Below are 7,751 nucleotides of genomic sequence, written 5' to 3' on the forward strand. Positions count from 1 at the left end.
GTTTTATCAGACACACACACACAATCTAAACTCATTCCGCCCTTTAACTAAACTCGCTTGGCACGTGTCGGTAAATACGAATTTGTCGTTAGTAAACTATGGATTTCGATTTCGGTAAACTTTGTCTCAATTTCGAGCAAGTCCGTTTTCGGCCGGTTTGTGCGCCAGAGAACGCGAGTTACGCGAAACCTGATCAACCTTAATTACGTACGAACCGATTAGGGTACAGTTACGGTGGGGATAATACGAAGGATTGAACTGAATTTTAATTATCTAGTTAATTAAATTAAGTTTTTTTTTTTTATTCGTTTCATATATTTTCATATATCGTAGCGTAGGTTTATCCTATCGTTATTGAATTCCGAGATCCAAGCGTTCTCGAGTCGATAAGGCGTTTAGAAACAGTTCTTAATCGCAATTAATACGGGTTATCCAAAACTCGTAGCTTTTGCATTTTTTTTACCAATTGTAGAAAAGGTCAATGAGTGAAAGGAAAAGAGGATTAATAAATCAAAATAAACGTATCTTTTGTTTTATAGTATAGTCAAGATGAGCTTAATAACGGGATAAGTAGAGTACATTTATAGCCTAAGTCACATTATAGCCTAGTCAATGTCATACTCTGTTAATATCTCTTTTTAATACACGATGCTTTCGTGAATACTATGATAATTGGTCATATGCGACACCAGCGCCACGTAGCTCTTAACTATCGGTATTACTATATTTATTATTCTCACTTTCTTATCCTTCGAATTTACATTTTCCTGCAAAAACATATTTCTAATCGATTGTAAAGTAAAACTTACGACGCGGAAATTAATTCAATCACAATGATGGAGGTATTTCTCTAACCAACGAATATAAGAACGACATTTGCCCATAATCGAAAGGGAAGGGGAAACTCGCATAACTAAGCGACTCACGTGAGGAGGCGGTGGCACACGATGCAATTCGTGAAAACGACACGTGCCAGGGAATAAATCTATCCTCCTCCTTCGTTATTTCGTACCTCTTTCCGCGCGTAATTTCGTACGTAGCATGGACACCACCCTCCTCCTCCTCCTCCTCCTCCTCCTCTTCCGTTTTCTCCCATTTCTCGCCAGTCACCTAGAACCAAACTTTCGTCCGAATACTTCGTCATCTGTTCCGCACCATTTACTTTATTTGTTCTCTAGCGTTGCGCCAAAAGCGACAAATCCAACTTTTCCACGATTAGCTTTTTTCACCTGAATAAACAGTTGTTGAGAGACAGAAATATCTAGCTATAGTTTGCGTATCGATAACTGACCGGAGGACATACATATCGAGTTAAAATAAACTGCATTATTAGCCAACTGCGCCAAACTCGTTCGGATTTAACGCTTTTCGCCTCTCTCTCCCTCTCTCTCTCTCTCTCTCTACCTCTACCTCTCTCTCTCTCCGTTTCAAACTCGTCACGTTTTCGCCTCTTTTTTTTTCTTTCTCGAGACCGTAGTTTTTTCTCGGATATCTCCGTTATTCTCCTCGCGAACCGTTCCTTTCCCTCGAAGTGCAAAAAGAATATGAAATATAGCGGATCGTGTATATCGCCGTTTGTTTTAATTCGGGATTCCGTTGAAATGCACGGCACGGCTAGCACGGTAGGATATGCATTTTCCTTTATATATTTTTTGATGGTGTTTGAATATTCGAGCAGAAACGATACGATTTCATTGAAAATGAATTTCTATTTACTTACAAAGAAGAGAAGATTAAAAAATAATTTATAAACAGTTATTTTTATTTTTTTAAATCAAAGTTCAGATTCGAAATTCGAGAATTATTGTATAATTATATTATATGTACATCCCTGTTAGGATACTTTGTCCATCCTTGTTCTTTTTAAAGGAGAACTCGGCTGTCCACCGACCGACCTGCGTAATTCAAGAATTTAATAAAACGCGCATATCTGTACGTTCAACCGTTACCATTGTCCATTAACTTTGAATTCAAGCCGATTAATACAATTCCGACAGTTCGCGAATTCCGATAATTCGCGGAATTTTATTTTCAAAGAGTGACGTGTTCGTTTCGAGCTCGCTGTAACCTTATGCAACGGTTGCACATACGTGAAACGGGGAGAAAATAAAAAGGGGGAGAAGAGAGGGGAGGGAGAAAAATGGACAAGGATTTACACAGCTCCTCGCACGACCCCGTTTCCACTCGCTAATACTCGAAAGCAGTTGATAAATAAATAAAACGACGCGCTTTTCGTCGCGCGACAAAAAGGGTAAACTTGAGACGTCAATATTTGTCCAATGTTTGCGAGATATCGAAACGCGACAAGTTTCTCTTTCTCGTACACACATAGGCACACGTAGCCACATACAGACACACAAATACATACAGACGCGCGTGTACGCATGCATTCTCTCTCACTTGCTCACTCATTTCTCCACACTTCAATATTATGCATACATACGTAGTATTCATATTTTTTCTCTCCTTTTCTCACAACGTATTAAAACATACTTCAATACACATTTTCACACACTCTCTTTCACTCGCATATTTTGTAATATACTTTCAACACATATGGAATATTCATATTCTCTTTCTCTCTTTGTCTCTTACTACACATATTACACGCACTTCAGTACACATATATATTCTCACATACTCCCTTTGACTCGCATATTTTGCAACCTAAACATACACATAACGTTCTCTCTCTCTCTTTCTCACTTATTACATACACTTCAATACATATATACGTTCTCACACACTCTCTTTGATTCGCATATTTTGTAATATACTTCGACACATGCACACTTTTTCTCATTACACATTTTGTAATACACGTACATATTCACTCATTCATCACGATATACTACGACATACTTCAAAGCATACATCTCTCTCTCTCTCTGTCAAACATACTTCAACATATACAAACACACACATTGAAGAAATTGTTAGAGGTAGAAGCAAGGAAAGGCATACACGTGAGATAGAACGTAGAACGCAAACTTGGACGTCGAGGAGTTCTTAATAATTTACGGGGGGAAACTGCCGACGATCTGATAATCTGCCGTCAGTCATTTTCAGAAAACTTAGCCTCGAAGGTGGTATCCCTCACTCGAGAAGGAGAGGAGAAAGCCGGCCCCACCGGCTTACAAGCACACGGGTTATCTCGGTGGATCGCGCACGTAGACCAGTTTCAAGTAAATTGATTGCAGTCTAAGATTTTAGCCGGCGAAACGAGCCCATTATCGTCCACGAGAAAGTGGCTGGATAAGGCTGAACGGCCCCCGCTCACTCTTTCCGCGTCGTGGCCCGTGCGCTTTTACGAATCGGGAATACGCTCCAACTCTATAAATATTTATCACGTATCACAGCGGCTCTACGATTCTTCTGGCTAATTCGTACGCCGCTTAACGCTTCTTCCTTCAAACTCGATGATAATCCTAAAGACATTACTTTTCCAAGCGTACAAAAAGAATGTAACGTGATACTAAAATTATATCCATTATTAAACGAAGTAGATATATTTATGGATTTTAATTCTTGAATATTGGGAAAGAAAATATTAATATCATTTTATTACATTGAAATTGTTTGGAGAGATAGATTGCAATAAATATCCTAATATTTTTCAAAAATAAACATTTTGATACAATACCTTTCAAATATAGGTTAGAAAGGAACTTTGATTTTTCTCGTGGCCTGAGAACTTTCAAATCTTGAAATATATATCGCACGAAAAATTATAGTCTTAATAAATTTCGATTTTTAAATGTTTCAGAGGTTAATACGTTTGATACTCGAAGGTATGGTAAGAGTCACGAAACATCTTAGTCTTAAAATTATTCAAACGTAATGCACCGATGTATCAGACGTCAGAACTAGTATTTTGATAGATTTATGGTTAGATAAGGAAACTTTGATAATTTAAAAAAGAGAAATGCACCGCCTTGAATACAGTAAATTGCACTTAACATCGGTCAACGTTGAAATCTTGAATGGTTTAATTCACGATCTCGTTGCATCGTGGCCCGACAAGTAACGAGAATAACAATGGCCACACCTTGCAAGACAAAATTCCCTGTCAAAACGTAAATCTTACGATAACCACGCGTAAAGTGGCGCCACCTAGTCAATATCGGTACTCGACTCGTATATCGAGTTCTGGAAACGAATATATCGTCGTTTCCACGTCACGTACCTTATTAATCTCTTCAGTCACTATCGAGTTTCCACGTTCACCTGAACCTTGAACGACCAGTGAAGCGAATTTTTAAGCATCCGCACTGCGTCATGGAGGATCGTTGACCGCGAAGATGCAACTAGGCTATTCGCGGTTTGCGCTCTCACTGCTCGGCATCGACACTTTCTATCTCTCATAATTTATAATAACGGAGCACGTGGACTACGGTAGGTAATGCGTAACTACGCGAAATATAAACAACCGACTTTTTCGTCGATTTCCATTTCATTGGTTAAGAGAGTACTTTCATAGGGACGCGTTTTCTCTTTTACGAATACGTGTTGCCGCAAAATTAATTTCCTGCCATGTGGAACCGTGGGTGTAGAGTCAGCTAGATACCGGAAAATCGAAATAGCCCAATGGAACGATGATAATTGCAGCGCCCTCTATTTGCCAAGTTTCAAACGATCGCGACGCTCCGTTGCTCTCGAAATTTAATCAAAATCCCTGGCCCAGAGTGCATTTGACAATAAAACTATCAAGAATTGAATTGTAAAAAATTATTTTTCACTGCGTTGACAATGAGTGATAGTAATTTTTATTTTCCGTGTAATATTCATTGATAAAATGCGATTCTCAATTTTACTTTCGAACGAACTTGAATCTTAGGTTATTTTAGGATAGATAAAGGTTAGTTAGTACAAAAGAATATTTTTTCGCGAGTGAACGTGATGTTAAGAGTGACAATTACTGTTGAACAGTTAGTTCTGAATACATTATCCATTTGTAAGAAACATTCTCTCACAATTTTACTTTCAAATCGACTTTCAAATCCTTAGGATTATCTAGAGTAGTTAAGAGTTACTTTACTCTCGAGAATCGCAACGAGAAAAAGTATTTTTTCGCGAGTGGACGTGAAAGTGAAAATAATTCTCTGTCACTCGATTTTATTCTCGGAACGTATTCGTATTTTGATAGAAGCCTCTGTGTTTTTCCCTGTCGTTATCCTCGTAAACTTCGAACCCAATTTTCCGTACCCTGCGAATTCTTCCTTTCTCTCTCTCTCTCTTCTCGTTTAGTTTTCATAGAGCGAAGAGGTTAGGAACCCAGCAAAGTTAATTTTCTACTTAGTTGATGGATGGTCGAATCGAGGGAACCTTCGCGCCGAAAATAGAGCCTACAGTTTGCGATACATTTAATTATCCTCATTCAACTTGCTCTTCTTCTTATAATAGGAAAAATACTCCTTTCAATCTTTTTTTTTTTCTCTTTTCCTTTCTTCTTTTACATCACGCCAGTCCATTGGATATTCACGCGACTCGAACTATACATCGCAACACGCGAATGCACGACGTTCTATCGTGATGTTAGAAATAACAGAATCGTTATTATATAATATATCGCGTAAATATGTCATTCACGTTTGTGTGTTACTCGTAATTCATACTGGATTCCGTTTGCCACGATATATCCGATCGTTATTTCCTCCACTGTCTATTAATCGCTTAATCCATGGACGATAGAACTTGCCAATTCGCGTTGATCGAATTTTTCCTCCCATTTTTCCTCGCGTCTTTAAGATTATTAGCGTAGCACGATTATTTATTGCATTTTTTTTCTGCATCAGATCAAATATATATACGATATACACGAGTATAATCGTGTATATTCTGTATGCACGATCCAGCGAATTGGCCGACTGTTGACAAACATTATACGGGGATTGTTTGTGGACAATATCTGTCAATGTAGATAAGCCTTTAGGTCGCCAATGAAATACGTGAAGCGGAAAGTATACTTTTTTTCTTTACTGTTGAATCTTTTATCTTTATTTCCTTCGTACTCTTCGTACTCTTCTCATATTTCCTATATAAGTTTCAAAATCTGATATGTTATTCGTTTCATACTCTGCATACTTTATACTTTTATAAATTTTGAAATTAATTCGACAACTTCTAACGCAGCATATATTATATATTGGTTGCTTCATATTTTTGCACAAAAGTTTCAAACTAACCTATCTTACCTTATTATCTTACTTACTTTTAATTTACTATTCAGTTCCCAATTTCTAAAAAATAAAAAGCAAAAAGTAGAAGCGAAAAAAAAATCGGGTAAAGGCGGGATCTACCCTATCCTCGATACAAGCACATTCAGGTTTCACAAGTGGACGGTTCTTCGTCGAATATATTTGTCAAGCTGTAACAATATTTTTTGTGCTCTCGTAGGAGAGTAAACGGTTGCTAGGAGAACACCGACTGGTATACAAAAAGACGGAGCTTCGATGAAAAATGGTGGCAGCACTGTAGCGGATAGACAACCCGTTCGAATTATCATTTCGTAAAGTCGAAATCGGCGATACTGGGGAGAATCGAAAACACGGAATTTGGATATTTTTCGTTCGAAATTATAATTCGTATATTATAATTATTCAAGATAAAGGATAAAAATGCGTATTTCATTAGATATGTATTTTACCGCGGCAAAGCCTCTTTCGAATCGCTGACGAATCGAATCTCGAGCTCCGTAGAATTTGAGTATCCTTCTTTATACATACGCTAGGAGTATGATCGATCAAGATATTCAACTTCTTCATGGTAATTTTGTGTAAGATGTACGACCCAATACGAAGATGCGTCGTTCTTCATTGAAGCAAGGATAAAAATGGTTCTTTGTTCAAAATGAATACCAGAATACTAGAAACATTTTGTCCATGACAAAGCGTATGTACATAGATAGATGATTTTTCGAGAGAGTTATTATAAACGTACGTGGAATGATTCAACGAATGACGATCAAACGTTTTAATCACTTCTTTTTTATTCGTCCTTCTAGTTTCCGTTTTCTAAAATGTAATCTCGCTTGGAACGACGTTATTATACGATTTCACATTATACATCCAAAACAACGTAACATATAAATTAAACTAATAATATCAGTCTCTGCGTATTCAGAAATTTAATAATTTTACGATTTATATTATTATACAAATATTCAAGTTTGAAAAAATATTTTCTCCAGAATTTATTAATTAATTTTATTAATTAACCTAATCCTAAAATTTCGTAAACGTATAGTGTACTCTCGCGGAGGATATTCGGAAATATTCACGTAGACTTACGTGTCCTAAGGTCGAAACAGGTTAACAGGCTCGTTCTTGTCCGAAATTTGTCGCTCGAGGAAAGACGATATCCGAGATTCGGTGAACCTTATCCGGCCAATATTATAATCGATTTTTCCACGTTAGACGAGGCGAGATAGAAACGTAGATGCGACGAAGACGGAATGATCTGATTCTATCTGCGTCTTGCTTGAAACTGGACATTAGATAAAAGTATATAGAAAAAAGGCTTGTAATCGAAGCAAGAAGAGAAAATACAAATTATCATTGAATATATGCTATCTATGCTAAAAATCGCGTAGAAATTAATTATTATTTGGTTAAGAAAAAAAAAAAAAAATTGTACATCGATAGTCTGGTTACAGGGTACAAGTCTCGTCCCTCCACGTGTTTGTGAAACGAGACGAGAGAGAGAGAGAGAGAGAGAGAGAGAGAGAGAGAGAGAGAGAGAGAGAGAGAGAG

The sequence above is a fragment of the Apis dorsata genome, unplaced genomic scaffold (genome assembly GCF_000469605.1).
Source record: "Apis dorsata unplaced genomic scaffold, Apis dorsata 1.3 scaffold_60, whole genome shotgun sequence".
Taxonomy (NCBI): Eukaryota; Metazoa; Arthropoda; class Insecta; order Hymenoptera; family Apidae; genus Apis; species Apis dorsata.